Source organism: Peromyscus maniculatus, chromosome 15, assembly GCF_049852395.1.
Source record: "Peromyscus maniculatus bairdii isolate BWxNUB_F1_BW_parent chromosome 15, HU_Pman_BW_mat_3.1, whole genome shotgun sequence".
Lineage (NCBI taxonomy): Eukaryota > Metazoa > Chordata > Mammalia > Rodentia > Cricetidae > Peromyscus > Peromyscus maniculatus.
In genome coordinates, this window is record NC_134866.1 from 62,387,734 (window position 1) to 62,410,946 (window position 23,213).

General features: G+C 36.5%; 1 long non-coding RNA gene across 1 annotated transcript; it reads right to left on the minus strand.

Annotated features, from left to right (window-relative positions):
- Positions 1–339: 339 nt before the first annotated feature.
- Positions 340–21,409, minus strand: LOC121822711 (uncharacterized). The gene is made up of 4 exons (XR_006063889.2): positions 21,302–21,409; positions 19,341–19,696; positions 8,491–8,586; positions 340–1,576 (listed from the first exon to the last, which is right to left on the minus strand). It is a non-coding gene; the product is annotated as an uncharacterized LOC121822711 (long non-coding RNA).
- Positions 21,410–23,213: the final 1,804 nt, after the last annotated feature.

Below are 23,213 nucleotides of genomic sequence, written 5' to 3' on the forward strand. Positions count from 1 at the left end.
TTTTTTTTTTTTTGCTTTATATTCACTTCCTTAATATGCTTTTTTGTTTATTTCTTGTGCTGGTTGTGAATTTCTTAAGTAAAGTAAATAACTAAATTTCAAACTTCATTCTACAATTCATATTAACAGTGATAGATTCTTTCTTGAGTAGTTTTGCTTATCATCACTGTGCCCTATTAAATTTTAAGTATTTACCTTAAGCCTAAAATATTTTCTTATTTACAAAATAAAATTGTTCTTGAATCATGAGCTGTTAAATGTGTAAATTGTTGATTTTTAAATATACCTAAATTTGAACAATTTAAGGATTACATGATTTTCTATAAGGAAACAGTTATCCCTGTGGTATCGAGTGCTAAAAATTTATGTACTGATTACTTTTGAGAACAATAAACTTGCTTAAAAAATATGCTTATCTATAAAGGAGAACACAGTTTGGTACATGTACTTTAAGTGTATATTTTATTTATTTAATCATTTTGTTATTAATTTTTTTATTGAAAATAATTTTTTCAAGCAATATATTCTGATCAAACTTCCCCTCCTGCATCTCCTCACAAATCCACCCCACCTTCCAATACACTCAATTCCATGCTTTCTCTCTCTCCTTAGAAAATAGGCAAAGAAAAAAGAAAAAGCATAAGTAAAACATACATACTCACACACATACACAAAACTCATACAAACACAAAAATCAGAAACCATGATATGTAAGCAAAAGACCAGCAAGATTTAAAGAAAAAATAAATCTACAGAAATGAGGTTCAGTTCATGTGTGTTGGCCACTTACTGTCTGAAGCGGAGCCTGCCCAAGTGTGGTTTGAATACCCAGTGAGATTCCATTGGAAAAAAAAATGAATTTTTCTTCTTGAGTGGTTGTCAACTGGAGAAGGTCTCTTGGTGGGGGTGGGAGATCATGCCCACTTAATCTTCCTCCTTGTGGGACCTCATCTCTCTAGGACTTATGCCGGCCCTGTGCATGCAGCCATAGCATCTGTGAGTGCCTATGTGAGTCAGTCTTGTTTTGTCTGGAAGAAATGGTTTCCTTGGAGTCATCCATCCCCCTAGCTTTTAGAATCTCTCTACCTCCTCTTCTGCCTAATAACCTGAGCCTTGACGAGAGTGGTTTGGTAAAGACATCTCATTTAGAACTGAGTATTCCAATCTCTTACTGTGTGCACATTGTTCGTTTGTGGGTCTCTGTGTTTCTTTCCTTCTACTGTAAGAGGATGATTTCATGGTGATATCTGAGAGAAACAGACCTAGGGATATAGCAGAATGTGATTAGGAATGATTTTATTGCTATATTCCTTTAACAGAATGATAGCATTTGGTTTTCTGCTAGGCCCATGGTCTGTCTGGTCTCAAGTTCTTAGCTACCAGAGCAGTGTCCCACATAAGTCCCATCATGTGGAGTAGTTAGACATTGGTACTCCTACAATGTGTGTGGCAGGATTACACCAGTGTTTCATGAAGGCAGAGGACTGATGTAGATCACAGGCTTTATAGCTAGACTGATGGTTGCATTTCTCCTCTGGTAGCAAGCAGAATACGTTTCAGTACCATGAACACTAATCTGTAGGGGCAAAAGCTTTAGTTAAGCACCAGCTTGACATTTCCATGTCATTCATTTTTTCTTAAACTTATTATTTTATTTTCATGTTATAAAAATAAAAAAATCTATCTTAAAATGTTTCATTTAACTTCAAATTTCCACTCTTTATATTTTGAAGCAATATTGTATAGTGTTTGCAAATTTAGATTTATTTCATTTTTCTGATGAATTGAAGCCAATCATACTGTCACCATTTGCATTTCTAGCAATAGAATTTTTCCTGCATGTCTGATATTAATGTATGCAGTATTGTTTCTATTTTATCCCATCTCAGAGACTAACCACAGCCTCAGTAATCATGTGGAGGTTAAGGCGAAGGAAATGGAGAGTCAAGACTGCCTTTGGCCCACCACATGTGCCAATAAAACTCAATACCTGAGCTACTAAGCCTCAAGAGATGAATCATAGCACAGCTGCCCTACCAGAAAGCTGTCTCTCTCCTGCATTCATCTCATACATAATTTCTTATTCCAGAGTACCCCTTCTGACTTAAAAAGTAATGTTTGTTTTCAAATACTGATGTGAAAATCTAGTTATCTGTAGATATATCAACACACACATAATAAATTACTATATTTTGAAACTGTGTTGAATTGGATTTTCAAATTTAAGTTTATTACATTTTCTCATGTTGAAACACTTATGGGTTTTCACCTTAATCCACTGAGCTCATTTAAGTCCTCACAGGATTCTTGTGTCTTTGCTTTTCTAGCCTTTTGATCAACAGTCTAGTATCACTTCAGAAACCTATCTGCTGCCACTACTTTCTACTGTTCTGAGAATAAAGACTAAATTAGTAAGCTCAAGTTATCTTGAGGACTTAAGTAATATTCTCTATTACTTATAGGAAGAATATCTTTTTTGTAAACTTTCTCATCTCCAAATGTTTAATTCAGTTAAAAAAAAAAACTAGTTACTTTCCTTTGCAGAAGAATATGCTTTATAAACATTATTTTAGCTTGTTCTTACAAAAAGTACTTGTTAAGTATTACTTATTTCCAATTTACAAGAGAAATGTCTTTAGGACTAGTGTCTTTAACCAATTGAACCAATTAATTTGAAAACCATATTTTATCCTACCTTACACCACTAAAAAGTGTATTCTCTATTCTTTTATAACATGGCACTTTTGAAACTCCAAAGCCTTGAGACACTACAAAGACAAAGTTTTCTGTTGGCCATTCTCATTTTTCATTCGCAAGCAATCCCCTATTTATGAACATCTCATACTTACATACTCACAGTGAACTTTAGAAAAATTCTCATGCAGTGGTTCCAAAAATTTTGATGTAATTCAGGGGAAAAGATTTTGTTTCATGGTAAATCAAAGTATGAGGACTTATTTTTCCATTTCAGGAAAACCAGTCACTAGTTCCCAGGTCAGAGAGTCAATTTGATTTATTGTGTTTAGTGCCAAGTTTCCCATGCTCAACTTTTAGAAAGAAGGAAAAGTGGAAGTTATATTTTAAGAGCTTTTTCTTAAATAAACCGATTTTTAAAATAAACAGTATTCATTTAATTGCATGTTGGGCAATATTTCCATTGTTTGTGGTAAGAGAAATGTGAGTTCATAAAATGAATATCTAAGCATTATATTGCAATTTTAAACCTTCACAGCACATACCCACTTTGGTTTGCATAAGAATATACATGAAGACCATGGACTCATGCCTCCATTTTTATGAGAAAATATTTTTTATCAACAAAAGTATAAATATTTGCTAATATCTTTAGGAAATAGTATCTTATATATATTTATGTGGTATATGAGTAACTGTGTGCTTGTACACAGGCAATTGGAGACTGAAAATTGATTGTGAATGTATTCTTCAATCACTCTTCACCAGCTCTGTGTGTGTGTGTATGTATGTTTCAGTGTGTGTTTGTCTGTGTAGACACACATGTGTGGAGGCCATAAATTGGCATCTGGTATATTTCTCCACTATTATTCACTTAAATTTAGTGAGACGAGGCCTCTCACTGAACCTGGAGTGTACCAATGATTTAACTGAACTAGCTGGCCAAAAATGCCCTGGGATCTCCCTGTCTCTGCCTTCCGTCACTCATGTTATAGGCACGCACCATGGCTCCCAACTTTTACATGGATGTTAGGGAACCAAACAGGTCTTCATGCTTGTTCAGAAGGCATATAACCCACTGAGCAATTACCCCATTCCTTATTTGCATTTTTAAGAATTTGGGCTATTTTTGTTTACTTGTGAAATATGCAATACTGGATAGAATTTACTTACAGAATTTATGAAACTTTTTTTGAAATACAGCAGAATAAATGGATACAACTAGTGTTTGGAATTTATTGTTCATTTTCATTTTCTCATCTAGTAACCTTAGTTGTAATCCTATCAAATTAGCAGTTCTTTGATTTATTCTATAAAATGCCATCCTATGTATATTTCTAATATGTAAATATGAACTCCTCAGTCTGTATAATGCTACTTGTATGTATATGTTTTCAGAGTTGACCATTAATGAAAAACAAAGAAGCCATTTGGAATACAGCAAGGAGGGGTAAAACCGAAGGCTTGTATAGAGGCGAAGGAAGGGAGAAATGATTTAATTATAACCCTACAAACTGAAAGAAAAATTTTAAAGTCATGCTTAGGTACAGTAGGATGCATATGCCAAATGTCAATATTTCTTATTTATATAGACAAAAGTCATAAAAACCAAAATTTTTCTTAGTAAAAAAATGAAAAAGCATATTAAGTAATAACAATGTACTAGTAACCATCAATTAAAATGAACTACAATTACAGCTGTCAAGATGAACAAATCTTAAACCCAATATGAAGTGAAAGAAGTCACTCAAAAAACTACACACTCTCTAATTCCACTTATATAAACTTCAAGTCAGGAAAATCTGAGTTATATTATTTAGTAGTAAATTTCAAGTAGTACTACTATAAAGAAAGTAGGAAAATGTTACTAAGAAAATGCTTTGCAGTTTGGTTGGGCTGGTGTTAAAGTTTTGCTTGTAGCCTGGCAGTAGTTTCCTGGATGTTTACCTTATTATAATTCAGTAAATTAGGAGCTTAATGTCTATAACTTTTCCACATTTTAACACTTCATCATAAAAGAATAAGAACACAAAAGAATCTCACTTGGACTGAGGCACATTTATATGAAGTGTCTATCAATGAAACAGGAGGACATGGGTTTGGCTCCCCAGCCCCCGTGTAAAAGCTCGATGGGGTGCCACGTGGTGCTAGGGTGAGGTGTTGTAGAGCCAAGCAGGTTCCCAGGGCTTGCTGGCTGGCCAGTCCAGCCGATCACTAATCTCCTGGTTCAGTGACAGACTGTCCCAGAATTCAATCTCAACACTGACAAAAGATATCTGACCTCAAATTCTAGTCTCTTCCTGCCCATGAACACATGTGCATGTGCACTCACACAAATATACACACACAAACACCTACATTAAATGAACACATTCACTTTTAAAAATCAATATTCTTTTATTTTAAGTCCAGAGTATTATTGCATAAGAAATTGCATTTATCAATTTCTGTCAGCATGGAAGTCTATAAATACTGTTCAAGGAAAAAGAACTTCATTGATGAAGATGAGATCAAGTTAATCTTGACTATAACCGCTCACTTGTCCTCACTACTAAGATGTACAAAAGACAAATTTTCCACTTAGGGAAATACGGTAGGTCGTCAGTTAAAATTTGTTTCTTATAAGCACAGTTTCCAGTTTCCACTGAAAGTGAGGCTGTGTACTTTAATTTTGTTTACATATGATGCAAATATGGTTAGCCATTTTAGTTCCTGATATTCTTTGTTTATTAATATATTATAAGAAAATCTTTAATTTTATCAGATGGAAATAGAGATAGTTTTGACATTGTTATTTCATCAGCCACAGAGAACCTTGCAGAAGATCCATGGCTACATGTATGTGATCTGAGAAACATAAATCCTCTCAAGTCTTAGAACTATTGAAGATAAAACAGCTTCATTCTTTAAATAAATGTTAATCAAAGGGAAACTCTGTCATTCCAAATGCAGGGAGTTAGGAATAGAAATAAAGAGATGGTATAAATTTTCAACTACTTAACATAATTATTTCCTATGAGTTACTCTTTTATAATTTAGTATTTATCATTATTCAGTTGATTCCATGCAATTGAAAGGCATATTGACAGCTTGCTTAGTTTTAATTATTTGTACTCCATTTTGATTTTTTTTTACTTGATTATAAGATATCTGAAATGATTGTGCCCTTTCCTTTAACCTCAGTTAGGACCAAAATATTGTTAGAAATGGGTAACAAAGTTCATAAAATTATAAAAGCAATTTTAGAATTTGATTGGGAAAAGGAAAGGAGAAATCCATTTTCAGATGGATGCCTGGAGGAACACATGCAAGTGAGGAACTGAGTTATTTAAGTAGATTGAGCCGACCAAACTCATCAAAATGGCATTAGTTGAGAATTTGATTCCTTGCACTGGATTCTTCTACATGTAGACAGTAAATGAGGTTACAAACATCAAATGCTAATTAAATCTATCAATGGCATTACTCTAGAAGAACATATAAAATGATAAGAACCAAGAGCCTAAGAGATAAGTCTAAAGACACAAGCATATGGGGAAATCACTGTGGAAGAGGAATGTTGAGAAGGAAAAGTATGGAAACATGAAATCAAAGCACATATGTTCAAAGAGGGGGGATTCAATAGAAATATAAACACCTAGGATAGGAGGAAAGCCTGGGAATTTAGGGAACAGTACAGCTGTTAATGACATAAGTTAAGAAAACTTTCACAAAGTTGTTGGGTAGAGTTTTCATGCCACAGTGTGTCAAGGGACACACAGAAATGAAAGGGAGGCTGGGACAGGGGACTATGGGCTACTTTTTCAAAAGCTTCGCTCTATCAAGGGATGGGTAGGGAAGTAATTTATGAGTAACTTGACCATAAGGTAAGGCTTATTTGAAAAGTAAAGAAAATTAGGTCTACTTATTAATAATTTTAAAAAAGAACCAAAACAAATATGTAAAATTGTAAAGAAAAAAAAAGGAAAGGGTAAGATAAAAACCATTTTTAAGAAACTATACCCAAGGTGAAAGGATGGGGGTTCCAGATCAATGCAAGGACTGGCTCCATGCTGAAGGAACAACAAATTAGTGAAGGAAATTCAACCGGAAGAGTTAGAAGCAGTGATCACTGACAAATCTACTATTTGAATGATGGTTTTCATTTCCATGCAAAGAGGCCATAGGCTAAGTGAGAAGTGAACTATTATAGAGAGGAACAAAAGCCATGCTTTTCAATGACAAAAAAAAAAGAGAGAGAGAGAGAGATCTACAAAAATAAAAATAAATTGGCTTACCATGGAGAAATTTTCTATTTTTAAAGTTCTATTTTATTATTTTTATTTATTTTATTGTATTAGTTTTAAAGTCTTAGTGTCTGTATCTGTGTGTGAGAATGAACATGTGAATACAGATTCTCCTGGAGACCCACTGAATTCTGTGGAGCTGCTGTACCAGCAACTGTGAACCACCTGACCCTTAGTGCTGATCCTCTACAAGAGCAGTACAAACCCTTAGCCACAGAGCCATCTCTCCAGTCTCGGGGATTTTCCAAGAAAGATATGATATGAAAAAAAACTATACAAGAAATGTGAGGCAAGAAGAAAGGCAGAAATGGCAGGCGAGGGAGTCTAGGTGAACTCGGAAATAAACTAATTGGGGCTGATAGAGGTAGGGTGCAGGACAAAGAGATTGAAGGCGTTGATTCATTTGGATGACACAGATTATTGAATAAAGCATTTAGCACAAATAAATTGCTACCAGGCCGCAAAGTTTAAGATTTTTAGAGATAGACCGTTTCTAGGTGAGGAAAGGTGCAAGTTTGACTGGTTGATTACCATAATAAAAATTTGAAAAATTTTCACATTGGCCTATATATTCCTCAAATTTCCCTATGACTGTCAATCTCTATCTTTGAGTATTTTTTGTTCTCATTTACCTACTGTTATACTTGGAATGTAAAACTTATCTCCAAGCTCACATAGAATCCTTGGGCACCTCTGGTAGCACTATTTTAAAAAATAGTGAAAAGTGCCCGGAGGTAGAGTCTATCCTGAGAAAGTGTGTCAGTGAGGCTTGTGACTGAAGGGTGTGCCGAATTCCCAGCCCCTCCCTCTGCTTCCTGTAGGCAGTGAACTAGGTAGCCTCTTTCTTATGACTCTGCCCACATGATGTTCTTCCACATGGGCCCAGAATCAATAGAGCAAGAACTATGAATGGAGAACTCTGAAATCGCCAGCTGAGTAAATCCTACCCTAATGTCTTTTATTGTCAATATTCTGTCAAGGCAAAGTGAAGTTTACACACAGTGTTCAATTGTTCCTTTATCTGTATTTGCAAAATATGTTCAGACCATGTAATTCCATTTAAAACTACCTTTTTCGAGTCTTTTCTCATCACCTCGTGTTATCAGGATTATTTCCTACCATGAGTCAGATGTATCTTAAATCTTGGTATAATGGAACAAACCTGTAGCCCTAGCACTCAGGGGACAAAGCAAGAGAACTTAAATTTGAGGCCAGAATGAGCAAAATAGTATTAGTCTATCTTAAAAACAAAAACAAAACAATCATTTCCACACTCTTGCTATTTGTGTCAGGACACATTTGTTCCTACTTCTCGGTGTCTTAGAAGCTGCCCGCCTGGTCCTTCTCCATCTGGTTCCGTTGGTTTTTGACACCAGGTGTGGTCACTTGTATTGTCATCATTCTCTACGCAAGTGTCAACTTCAGTACTTACTACATTATGTTCTTTCTTATAAGATTTTTTTAAATACCTAACAACTAGAAACATTCTTAAGACAAGCTTCTCACTTACAATGGATGTATATAGAGAAGTGGGAGTTACGTCTTCTTCAGTTGTTTGGTGGCCCTACTATCTGAACAAATGATTTCCAATCTTCTCTCAGTCTACCTGTAAAAAGGAGAACACTATGACCTGTGCACTCAGAAGACAGTTGATACATATCATGGAGAGGAAATTCCCAGTGCAATGTCTAGCAAATATAAGACTAGAGTAGAATATTTCCAAGTTAGTCTACATTGTATTAATCTCATATGATATTTAATATATATTCAACATTTGTATAAAAATGTTATACTTTAGGATGAGTATTGCATAGTATATTAGTTTGTATATCTCACATTGCCAGCAGGTATTATAAATATGAATAAAACTAAACAAATATATGTTAGATATGATCAAATCAACTAGTCAAATACACTAACTTCACAGAAGTTACCTTCCTTTTACATCTTAGGCAAATAAAACAAGATGATATTATTATTCTTTATTGGTATACATGTGCTATGCGCTTAGGTTTATTTATGTTCACATGTGTACAGAGGACTAAAGTTGGCACCATGTACTATGATTATTGTTCACTTTAATTTTTGACACCGAGGCTCTCACTAATTCAAGCCAACCTGCCTTCAAAGAAGTACAGAGTTATACATAACTACATATATGTACTTAGTGACATTGTGAACCACAACCCGTCCAGGAAAAATATCTGCTGAAAAGTATGAAATAAAATTTCTACCCCGAAAGTAAATACTGTTTTCCTTCGTGACCACAGGCTAGCTTGTGTCATGTGTGGCAAAGGAAAATTCTGGTCCAGTGTACTTATCACAGAAACTTACAAGAGGGATGATTTGAATTTACTTTCGTCAGATACCTATCATGTGCAAATTTAACTCCTTCCTGTTCCTAAAGCTTTGCTAGCATCACCCACATGTACTATTCAGCCACATAATGTTTTAAAAAGTAAAATAGACAATAATTTTGATGCAGATGATCTAGATTAAATAGTGTTTTCTCATAAAATATGTTTCATTAAAGACTGAATTCTTAATGACTTTTGGATAAAGATAGAAATATCTATTTTATAAACAGAACAGATTGATAAATACCTTATTATATAGAAATAAATGAAGTGATAAAGAAATGTCAATACATATTTAATAGCAAATATATATATAGAAATACATTTCTTTTACAGTTCCAGTCACGTGGAGAGAAGGCAGACCTAGTCCTCGACCATCAAGTCCACTTCTTTACTATGTAAATTTGATACGGTACTGATCAGGAAGTTTTCGGTAATATGCATGTCACAATCTCAGAGTAGAGAACTGACTTGACTTGTCTATTTGTTTGTACATATTTTGAATTTTTTAAATGACACAATACAACTTGAAAAGGAAACATTTGATTGCAGGAGTTCATATGTAGTCTTTAGATGTTTTCATAAACCTTTTTTCATCTATATTTGCAGAATTTTTTCTTGGACGTCTAACAAACACTGAAATCAGTTTGCCTCTCCACTTACCCTTTCATAATGTTCATGACACAAGCCTGTGTAATTTGACACCTTGGAACTTTAAACAGACTCAGAATCTTTTGGACCTTCTAGCCATCATCAATTCACATAGTGTGCAGTAAATCCAGCTCAAAATAAACAACACAGATGGAATTGAAGCTTATAGTACAATGTCAGCAGTATCCACAGATTGACAGAGCTAGTTAGGCTGCCAGATGCACAGAATGTTGTTCTAGCTCCTTGTTCTTTCTAACTGGACTTGATGGAGTACATCAGTGTCAAACTCCTTGCTGGTTTCCACACGCACACGCACAGAAACGCACCCGCATAAACACGCACATTCCTGCGCTCTATATCAACGGAACCATCTGCTCTCAGCTTTACATGTGGTAGCTAACTAACTATCCTACTGTGCCTGGTCTCACCGACTGCTTTCCCTGGAAACAAATGACAACAGTTTTTATCTTGTGCCCTCCTTGGCATTATAAAATAAGGCTCTTAACATTTCCATACGCATATATTTTACATGCATTTTTTTTTTAATTCTCATCTCGGTTTTATTTACTGAATCCCCAGGGAATGGCAATCTTTTTTTTTTTTTATACCACTCCTAAATTGAGGTTTTTCTATGGAACTTCACATATAAAATTGTTTCTTCTAACTAAGATTTATATGACAGCAATATATGAAAAAAACCAATGAGCCATAGGATCATTTCCCTCCCTCTCCATTATTTTATACGTGTTACTTGCAAATAGGAGTGTAAAAAACGTGATGAAGTAATGAAAGAAAACCATTCATTCCTTCTCAATATTGATGTATATAATTCAATTGCCAAGGATGGTCATTCTAGAATTAGGATGTGTTGATTGTGTAAGTATTAATTATTTCCACATACAAGGATTCTGCCTGCATCAGTAAATTCATGTATTATGCTGTTCCCAACTGCAGAATATTCTTCTTGACCTGTTTGTCATCTCATGTGGGATCTAAATGAGAAATAAATTATTTTAAAAAAGATAATCACTTTTTTAACTTAAAAACTTCAGTTATAAAGTACTTTCAAAACAATGGATCTGTTTGAACTCAGAGCCTGAAGTAGCAGAAGGAGGAAATCCAGCATGAGATAGAGAAACATGACCCAGGTTCGGATCACACCAAGTATCTCTTCCTGACCTGTTTTCACGTCTGGCATCTGTCTTCATGACAATCTCTCTGGAAGATCTACAAAAATTATACTCACCTTCTGGTAACTAGGTAACATAATCTCCTGGAGGGTAGCTAATTGCAGCCCATGATAACCTCATACAGTAACTGTTAAATTTTTCATTTCATTCAAATTATTATGGATCAGTGGAGAGAGTATTGATTTGATTCATTAACAGATTCCCAGTCTGTTCCAAGGTTAATGATTGCATGTATCTCAATTACATCCTTAACAGGTTATACTGTAGAACTGGTTTAAACTGCTTTGTACATTGTGTATCTTTCTTATCTTAAAGATTTTTTTAGTAATTCATGATTTAACACATTTTTCTCCTCCTCTTCCTAAAACTATGAATGTGTTTGATGGAACATATCAAGATGGTACAAAAATGAACCACAAAAGCTTTTTGTGGGTTCTGTCAAGAGGGAGAGGTTAGCAGCTTGAGTCAGGTAAATACTCTGTAGTTCACTTATATTTAAAATATTAATCAGCGTGGAGCAGGGGTCCATCTTGTCCCTCGGTATTTTATACCACCTTCTCTTTGTAGAGGGACATTTTTTGTAACTTTGATCTTCTGAATGCATATGTGTTATAATTCAGCATAGAAAAGCAGAACCTAATATATTTTAAGTCGGACACATCTTAGCAGAGTTAAAGAGCAAATACATATTAAATAATTAAAAATATAATATTCTTATATCTGTTTAGAATGACAGCAAGTCACTCTGGAATGAATGACAGGCATGCTGGCCATATCTGCCGCAGATAGGAGAGTCCTTCCAGCTTCTTCCGGACAAAGAGAAGACATTGGTTTTGACAAACAAAAAATAGCAATTGTTTCACTTTGTTTGTTTTTTCTTTCAGGTCTTCTGTGTTCTTTCTCACCCTCTGCTCTTTAAACCACTTGCAAGCCTACTCCACTCTGCATGTTTAAACCAGTGAAACTCCCACCAGATCCTGAACTAGGACTGTTGGAGCTGGAGACTAACTGTGCATTTCTTTTTCTCTTTCTTTTCTTTTCTTTTTTTTAGGAGAAAGCCCAACTTCTTGCACACATTCCTATGAAGTCTGTAATAGGAATTACATTTTAAAGACTATTATTGCTTTTACTATCCACTTGTATTCCAAACAAGCAATAATATGCCAGACACCTTCTGGAACCCTCAAGATTCTGACAGAGATTGGGGACTCAGAAGCCAAATGGGAGTCATCAGGAGGAGACTTCAGTTCTACAATCCATTAACTAAAACAATGGAGCCTGCAGCTGAGCTATTAAAAAGAGTAGAGCAATTTTTATTTCAATGGCTACATTTTATTTCCTCTTCTGAGTGACTGTTAACAAAGGGCCGCTGAAAGGACTGGATAAAAAGCAGGCGTCAGATGCAGGATCCATGAGTTAAACAACATTATTAGATACAATTTCATAAAATCTAGTTGCTTTTTTGCTACTAGAAATCATGTCCTTTTGTCAACTTGTGGTCACATCAGCACTTCTGCTGATATAATTTGCTCCAGCTGCAGAGCAGAGCTGGCCTGCAAATCAAGAACCAGAATGAGGACAGGCAGGAATAACTCAATGGCTTGGATAATGTGCAAATCACTACACTTCTAGCTATTAGTCTACTTTTTTTTTTCAGAATATTTGGAAGAGGAAACATTTATCTTTAGCTAAACAGCTAATCAGCCACCCTCTTAAGAGCTGGTTTTTCTGGTTATCTTTCCCTGAAGTCTAACCATTCTGTTGTAATGCTTTGTAATCATGACATTGTGTATTTAAAAAAAATATAACACATTGCCCACCATAGAAGGTAATATGAGCACCTAATGCCAAGCAATAGATGCTTTCTCCAGTGCCCCTAACATACTCTTCTTCAGATTAAAATAAATATTCCTAAGCATGTTGTTTATCATTTCCAAATTTCAAGTGTTTTTGTCTGGCCTGCTATGTACAGGTTTACAAAATAACACACACCCATCTGTCAACAAGCTGCTCCAACTGCCTCAATTGCAGACAGAACAGGAACCGGTCACAACTGAAATGCAATACTATTTATTGATTCCGACATGAATTATAATGATAGAGGCTTACCCAGTCATTCGGGGCGGAACTTCAGGCTGCTCCCTTGGCCGTATAGGAAACTCTATTGACTTATATTGAAGTCGATTACAATTGGATCTCAACCATTTAAAAGTTCAGCCCCAATTGAACACTCAGCAATCATTCTGTGTACAAAAGGAGAGTTTCTAAACAGCACAAAGCTCAAGTACGCTTGCATATCAAAGCAAATCAATGTAGATGGGGAGCAAACAAGAGAACAAGCAGCAGCATGTACCGCTGAGGAGGTAAGCAAATACTCCTGATAACAAGCACACTGCACCCACTGTGCAGAGGCAACACCAGCCTCTTGTTGGCCCAGGCAAGTGAGCGGCCATTTTCTTTTCTAGACAGTGCAACCTTCTAGTGCCAGATGCAATCAGGATTGAAAGCTCCTCACGTCACCTGTGAATATTCATTGCTGCAGCCAGTATCCAAACCTGAAGTTGAGGGTAGTATATTAGCTTTATCTGTGCAAAGCAAATGGGAAAGTTCATGATCACTGAACATGTTTTTGAGCTCCATTGTTTTATTGTTTAGTTTGTTTGACTTACCTCCCAGTCGTGGTTTCCCCTCTCTTCTCTCCTCCCAGTCTGTGATCCCCACCCCCCACCCCCACCCCACAATCAACTCCTCCTGCGTTTCTATTGAGGAAAGAACAGTTCTTCAATGAATAATCAACAAAATATGGCATATCAAGTTGCAATAAGACTAAGCACCTGGCCATGTATTAAGGAGACCCAGTGTGAGGAGTAGGGTCCTAAAAGCCAGTAAAAGAGAAAGAGATAGTCCCTGCTCCCACTGTTAGGAGTCCCACAAGAGGACCAAGCTACACAACTATCACAAGTATGCAGAGTGCCTAGGTCTGTCCCATGCATGTCCATCACCATTGTCTTAGAGAAGACAGAAAGAAGGAAGGTGCCGTGTAATCATGGCACCAAATCTGTCAACTGTTTGACAGGATAGCACAGGGAGGTGGAGATGAGTCCAGTACCTTTTTTTTTTTTTTTTTTTTTTAAAGTCACCCAAAACTCAGAACTAAACTTAGTTCTTAGATCAGAATGGAAGTGGTGGTGCTTTTTCTGAGAGGCATGTGGGCAGTTTTCATCTATCCTGAGAGCTTTAGAAATTGGCCTCTGCCGGCTGCATGGCACTGAGCCTCATAGGCTCTCCACTACAGAAGCAAATTTTAACTTCTGGTTTGAGTCAGTGAGCTTCACATCTTTTGGATATATGATTTGATATGATATGAACACTTGTATTATTTTTCACTTTGGGTGGGTGGCAAAATTATGGTTTATTCAAGGCAGAATGAAATTTTATATGATATTGACTGACAAACTGCAATGTTTAACTATGACATTAAATTGCTCCCTTTGTTCAAGAAATGAAATACAAAATGAATGAATTTCAAAATGTTTTTACCTTGCTATTAAAGGAAAAATACTCAGTTTACAGGAGACAAAAAATGTTTCATGAAACAAATTTTGATATCTCTAATCATTCTTTCCAGTCTGCCCTTCACTAGCGTCTGTTCATGTGGAGCTAGGTTCAAAGGAAGAGAAAACAGGAGGTATCGAACCTGCAAAGCTGCTTTGTACTTTTTATAGTTTTCTGCATAACCTAGAATAATCCCTTCTGTGATGATCATTAAACCATTAATTGGATGTATGGGCCACTTTAAAAATGTTAAGATATCTACACATATTTTAAGACCATTAAATTCCTACTCTGTCCCATCTTTTTTCTCCTCTTACCTTTCTTTCTTGATACAAGGTCTCACATACCCCAGGCTAGGTTTTGACTCACTGTCCAGGAGAGAGTGATTTTAAGTCCCTGCTCCTTCTTACTCCACCTTTCAAGTGCTAGGATGACAGATGTGTACTGCCACACCCAGATCGTTCTCATATTTTAAATGATCTTCTAGTATCTTACATTTTTGTCTAGACCACACATAGAAAGGAAGAGCAGGTGATGAGACATTGTTTCTACCTTTTCCTTCAAGAGAAAAAAAATGAGTTATTGAATCTATTTTGTTAATGTCAAAATCATTAATGAATTTTTCTATTATTTGGGAACTGGCTGTGGCAGTCACACTCCAACAGAATGTTTGGAATTGAGTCTACTCCAGTCTAATTGTTTGTATAACATAGTATCTTCTAGAATGCTGTACCTGGAAGTCACACGCCCCACAGTTATATAAAGAATACAAATGACGCTGCATATCCAGCTATTCTGAGCTGCTTTATAAAGTGTGAAATAGGAAAGATAAAGTACTTCCATCTTACCACATTCAAAGAGTCTGTCTTACTTTGGGGTTTTACTGCTGTGAAGAAACACTATGACCACAGCAACTCTTACAGAGAAAACATTTAATTGAGTTTCAAAGGTTCAATCCATTATCATCATGGTGGGGAGCATGGTGGCATGCCGGCAGATGTGGTGCTAGAGCTGAGAGTCGTACACCATGACTCTGAGGCAACAGGAAATCAACTGACTGTCACACTGAGTGAAGCTTAAGAAAAAGACCTCAAAGCCCAGATTAAAGGTATGCCCTCCAGCCTCAAGGTCTGGATTAAAGGCTTGTATCATCCAGCCTCCTCCAACAAGACCACACTTCCTCCAACAAGGCCACACCTTCTAATAGTGCCACTCCCTATGACCTTATGGGGCCAAATATGTTCAAACTACCACAGAGTCAGAGTTCAAATATTAAAATCCAACATGTTCCCGGCTTGTATGTTATTTTGCCAGTTGATTTTGTTGACAGTTGGCCTCCAAATGAAGAATAAACCTTATCATAATAGCAAATAATTTAAGTGTATTTTAATTTTACTGTATTTTTTCCAGTCCTCACATGCTAATATTCTGTTAGATATACCTGTGGGACATAATGATGAGAGGAGAACTCTTACGTTGGGACTTGCTGAAAAATGCACTGATACTATAATAATGCTGATAGAAATAGCTAACCGTAACATCACAAAACTGACTGTTCAGACTGGTTTCAGAATTAGTATTTCCAAAAAATAGTAAGAATTGATGGGGAGGAGTGTGTGTGTGTGTGTGGTTCCTTGGAGCCATTTCTGTAACTTTTCAAATGTTTTGTCTGCTTTTAGCAGACTCACAGCCACTGACATTGTGTTGTGTTATATGGAAACTTGACTCCAGGGTCACTGCCCACACAGGTAGCAAGGCCTTACATACTAGGCTTGGATGATAAAAGTACTTAAAGCAAAGGAAAGCCAATCAGAGACATTCATGTTATTAGGATCCCTGAGTTTTCCCAGAGCATTTCCCAGGGCTTGCAGACTACCCAAGAGTTCACAGCTGTCCTGTGAATGCCAGAGAGCTCCTTGCAACATTGCTGTGAGATGCAGGAGAAAAGGGGCTTTGTTTGGACAGAGGGAAAAAGAAACAAATGATTGTGACTTTTTCTCATGCTGATTTTCCTAAGGATGTTATATTGTGAAAAACAATGGACACTATTACTAACAAAACATTTAGGGGTACCATATTATTTTCATTTCATTGACCATGAATCTGATGATTGCCTTTAGTACTTTATCTTTTTTTTTTATACTGTTTGTTAGTGATATTTGTTTTCAAGTTTGGATAGAGATCTTATAAAATTAAAGTAACCCAATTACTCTATTTATTTGTGCATGAAAGAAGATGCCATGTACGCTCTTGTTCTTCTAGTATAGGCTGTGAGGCTCAGCTGCAGATCATGTCTGACTTGTCTGATCATGTCCTGTTAAACAGTAGAGTTCATGGCATGTAGCAGAATTTACACCCACAGCTGAGGTCAAATGCAGCTGCCTTATAATGGTAAGAAGGAAGCAGATATTTCACAATTTTCTGAAATAGTCATATCTAATAAATAGACAATTTCTAGTACCAAGTATTATCTGATTATGAATTTCTTGGTTGTAGTAAAGAAAAATTAATTTAAATCTCCATGTTAAAGAGTCTTACAATTCTGCCCTCGAACATTTAAATATGTGTGTATTTTAACATCGTTGGCCCCGTTGGTTCACTGTTGTGTTAACATTAAGGATTATCACCATTGAATGTCAATTCTTTCTCAGGCACTTTATTATTTTCTGTGATTTTACTTCTGATGATATTAAACCTTTGAAATATGCATTTCATTCCCAGATTTTCAATGAGGACACCAAAATCTAAAATGATTTTGGTTGACTCTTCACAATGCAGGTGGAAAACTGACATCCTCCAAATGTTATTCATGAGCGAACATGTGGAATTTGTGAATATCATAAGTTCTCCCTTCCCCTCAAAGAAGAAGAGATTCCTTACAGACTATAGGTGTGAAGAAGGATCTTCATATAGATAGATGACCCGGAATCATTTAGGTGGGCTCAAAATACAAAGGCATGAAAACTTATAAGAGATGGTTCTAAGATTTTACATGTGTAGAGGGATAATGTCTCTCTGTGTGAGAGAAAGATAAAAAGAAAAAGAAGGTTGTGGAGGGAAGAAGAGGATAGAAGATATCAAGGAAGAGGACAAAGAGGAGAAGGCAAAAAAGGACAGTGGAGACAGAGATTGGAGTGAAGGGGCCACCATCCAATTATATAATAACCAAGAGGAGACAGAATGTGCATTGAACTAATTCTCCCCTGAGGTTGCTTTAAAGAACAGTTCTACAAATACCTTGATTTGATATACTAACTTCAGACAGGTTTCTGTGATTGAATCCAAGAGTTTAAGATGGTGTGTTACAGTGGCTTTGTTTGGGCAAATGTGCAATTACATCATTTCTGAAGTTACAATTTTACAGACTTAGTACAGTACAGTAGTCCTACTGCTGCATAACAAGTCACAAACAGCAGCAAAGTCAGATTATTTTGCGAACTCATGGCAGGCAGCTGTGACCCATGCCTTTAATCCCAGCACTTGGGAGGCAGAGCCAGGTGGATCTCTGTCAGTTTGAGGCCAGCCTGGTCTACAGAACAAGATCCAGGGCAGGCACCAAAACTACACGAAGAAACCCTGTCTTGAAAACAATAACAAAAACAAAACAAAAAAAGAATGCACATATCCTTAGGTTATGCTTCCAGGTGGACTTGCTTCAGATTTTTTGCTTGGGGTCTCCTCAGGCAGAAATCAACATATAGCCATACTAACAATTTATCAAAAAGTTCTGTGAGGAATCTACCTGAATATATTAGTTTACCAGTAAAATCTTCCTGCCCACATCTTATTAATTCATAACTGATTTTTTTAAATTATTACATTGTATGAAGCATGGTTCTTAGGAAGTGATTCTGGGAGACAGTTCTTGGGTATCATTTTATAATTCTGCCTACCCTATCATGTCTCATGACTTCGAAGCCTACATTTTTTTTGTCTTTAAATTATTATTTTTTATTATTAAGGAATTTTTTTAATTCATTTTACATACCAATCAAAGATCCCCCTCTTCCATCCACCCACCCCTCCAGGCTCTCCCTCCCAACCCACCCTCACTCCCTCCTATAAGAAGGTAAGGCCTCCCACTGGGAAGTACATTCAGTAGAGGCAGAGCTGAGCCCCTCCCCCTGCCTCAAGGCTGTGTGAGGTGTCCCATCAGGGGTATTGGGCTCCAAAAGGCCTGCTCATGCACCAGGATTGGATTCTGATCCTACTGCCAGGGGGGTCCTTAAGCAGATCAATCTACACAACTCTCTTGCTATACAGAGGGCCTAGTCCAGTCCCATTCAGGAAGCCTACATTTTTTTATCTGCTATATTACACAACTCCAGAAAACACATGGCCCAGAACTCCTATAGAAATCACAAGCATCTCACTATTGAATGTGATGTCAGTCAAGTCTGTCAGTACATTCACACATCCATTATAACTATTTCTACATATACTAATAGTGATAGCTTTTAGTACTTGCTTGTGTATTGGAACTCATAAATTCTTCCTGAATTCCCTGCTTGATACTTAGAAAGGAAAATGCATGATTCTCGGAGGAAAATCAAGGAGAAAAACCACATGGGTGACAGAAAGGATTGTTGGAACAATTGAGCACTCACCTAGAGAAATGTCGAAATTATGTCTTTTTGAAGAGATTGGTAAAGAAGTAAAAGGTGAGGTCCTTTGCTTCAAGACATGACAAACTGATGTGGAGATTCTCTTCCATAGCTTTTCATAGACTTTGGCTGATGTTGGGTTTTCACTTGAAATTGCCCCATCTGTTGACTCATCTTCCTCCCAATTCTGGATTCCATTATGCTGTCCTCCTGGGATCACCGCCTTAATAAATCACTTGCATTAAAATTTTTGGCTCAGGGTTTCCTTCTGGGATGACCCAACCTCAGACGTGGAGTAGACTTTGGGCAGTCTTCTGGAGCCAGAAGCATTAGGGGCGAGCCAGTCTGAAAGTCCACACCTGGCCAAGAGAGATACCTTTTAGGCTGTTTGTGCTGTTTGTGAATACAGCCTGATCATCACCTGGCAACTCCTCTCTGGGCTGTCAATCAGATGCCTGCCTTGAGGGTAAGAATATGTTCTGGACACATGGGCTTAATTTGCCTACTTTGAAAGTGTGATTGAAGATCATGCCATGAATAGCAGGGCTCAAAAACATTCAGAAATCTCTAGAAATAAGTGTATAGGTCTGAAAAAATGTGATAAAAGTGATGAAAGAAAAACATGCCTTGGAAATCAACATCATGACTCAAAGGGAAATTGCAGAAACCATACATTGTCATTACTAACCATTCTGGGCAGTGGCTGCATACCCCTTTAATCCCAGCACTCGGAATTGAGCAAGCAGATCATTCAGTTCTCGGCCAGCCTTGTTTACAGAGCAAGTAATAGGGCAGCCAACACTGCACAGAGAAACCCAGTCACAAAAAAATGAAAAACAAAACAAACAAACAAAAAAAACTGAAAAAAAAAAAGGATCAGAAAATCTGAAGTAAGTTCTCATTTGTATATCTGCCACCATAGAAAAAAAAATTCTCAGAGTTGGAAGTCTATATTTTAGTTTTGAGTAACAGAATTTATAGGTTTTTAAGGTAGTTTATTTTGACATTCAGACCAGGAATCAACAGTGCAATTTAGACATGCAGAAGCCATTCACTTGTCCTTCAGCTATAATAATAGTCATTCTAGTCCATAACTATTTGGGGTTCATGAATAACATGTCAATTTTGTCAAAAGTGGGTTTTGTTGAACAAAAAATTACTTTGATGAATTTATTCAACACAACCAGTTCATTGCTTCATAATACGTTGTGTTAAATTTTTAATAAGATTCTCAATGTTCCTGCACATTGAAATTGCTCCCCTATAATTAAATCTATTAACTTCATAGTTTCTATGTCACATAACATTTTAAGTCTATCTTTATGTAATGTACAAGGAAGTTTATTTTATGAAGACTTATATTGACTTTGTGATATCGTAAATTTTCAAGTGAGAACTATTTTTGATAACACAATTTTTTCTCCAGTAATTTCCCCCTCTTAGTTTGATTTTATCAATACCCTTGCTACATTTGTATTCCCTGAGTAGTCTGTGGTGCGATCAGTACTGATACCTGAGTACCTGCCTATGTGAGGATGGTCCCCCATCTGTAGCCTCGTCTGCCCTGCCGAAAATCTAGCAGGATTCCTGACTGCTCACAAAGCCCCGATTTATGGCTCACTCCAATAGCTTGCTTCAAACCTGTCAAGCTTTCTCTTTAACTTTGATGGTGCTTTCTACCAGCTTCCGTTTACAGTCTCTGTCGTTGACTTAAGTGGCAGTGTACGAAGGAGGCCTTTTCACGAAACTACTCTTTCTCTAAAACTTCTACATTTAGTAGAAACTTTTTGTCATGTGTATAGAAGTGTAGGCATTTAGATGTAGGCAACAAGTCCTAGATATTAAAATAAAACTTCAGTTTTCTGTGACTGTAAAGCCAAATAATGATGATTTCCTTAGGAAGCATTGTGTCTCATAAAATGGTAAAGTTCTATGGTAGAAAAGAATATAAGGAACTAACCTACCTGATGAGTATAATAAAATACACTTCGTTCAGTACAGGTCCCAAGCATGGGGCTGGAGATAGCTTAACTCAGAGAGAAGGCAATGGGTTTCAGGCCCAGGTAAGGTACTATAACAAGAAACACAGGTATCCAAACAAAATTAGAAAGCCTTGGAATGGAGTCAAGTTAGCATGCTGCAGTTATGACAATATAAAGAGAAGCAAATGGATGATGTATAATATTAGGCTTCAAAATAAACATAGCAAAGCCATGATGAGCATGAAGTCAGACCAAGAAAACACCAGAGACAGTAAAACCATATTACAAATGCAGCAGATCTTGAAATCTATCTGTACTGCCCTGCCTTCTGATCATTTTCTGTATTTAACCTATAAACTAGAGGTTTGACCTGTGAACTCAGAGGCTAAGTGTGCTATGCTTTTATTTCCCATTGGACAGTTGAATGGAGATAAGAAAATAGACCTTATTTGCTCTTAGCTCAATGCACACATGCTTTGTGAATTTCTTTATGAGTCATGGTCACCTTCTTCTCAGCAAGTAGGCTTCTGAACCGTGGCAAGGAAACTAAAATATATCTTAGAACAGTTCAAACTTATAAAATCAGCAGCTCCACTTGGATTTTTCTTTTCTTTTCTTTCTTTTTTTTTTTTTTGGTTTAATTATAGGTGTTTCTCACTCGGATCAGTCAAATAGTGTTTCTTATAGAAGTCTATATTTTATTCCTGGACTCTGTAGTTTCTTTAATGTTTCTTTGTTTTTCCTTTCCTTATTGTCTCCCTTTATATAGCAAGTATCACTTAAAATTTTGAATATGGGCCAAATAAGTAAGAACAGACACAGTAATGATATGGTTCTTTCTTACGCTGAAGAATTTTTAATCTAATATTCTAATCTGAATATTTTTAAATTAGCACCATAATCAACAAATTTTTCTTCAAAGAGTCAAATAGCAAATATTTTCAGCTTTCTGGGTCAGACCATCTCCCTTGTCACTTCTCAACTCTATCTCTGTAGCACAAAATCATCAATGGACAATAAGTAAGCAAATGTATGGCTGCTTTTGCATACGGTATATTTGCTGAACAAAGGGCAGGAATATTTTACAACCTCTAAATTACATACACATTGAAACAGAATGAACAGTGTTATAAGAGATACCAGAAGAGAGGGAGGGATATGACACCAAACAAGATTTACTTACTCAACACACTTTGTAACATTAATTTTAGATGTAATAGTTTTTGAGTGATCCCTTCTCTTTCATATTTTATACCTATTGCTTGTGACATACAATAAATGCCAATTCCCTCTACTATGTTGTATGTTGGGCTTAATGATCTCAAAGACAGGACACTGGCTGTCTATTTTCTCTAGTATAGTCCTTCCTATATATGAATTTATTATTAAATCATCATTTTTCTTAGAGAACCAGTAAGAATTTTTTCTATATGGCTAATAAACACTAGAAACTTAAAGACAATGGTCATAACACTCAGTCAGAAAGGGAGGTCTGTAGCTGGAGTTTTCCTGTGTCCAGCTGGCTCCTGCAGCTGCTCAGACCCAATTAAACACACAGAGACCTATATTACTTATAAACTGTAGGGCCGTGGCAGGCTTCTTGCTAGCTAGATCTTATATCTTAAGTTAACCCATTTCTATTAATCGGTAAGTTGCTACATGGCTTGTGGCTTACTGGTACTTTACATCTTACCTCTCATGGCGGGCTGCAGCTAGCAGCGTCTCCTGACTCAGCCTTCCACCTCCCAGCATTCTCCTCTCTTCTTGTCCCACCTATACTATACTTCTTGCCTGGCTACTAGCCAATCATTGTTTTATTTATCAATCAATCAGAGCAACACATTCACAGCATATAGAACATATCCACAGCAGAGGTCTCCACCAAATCCCTCTG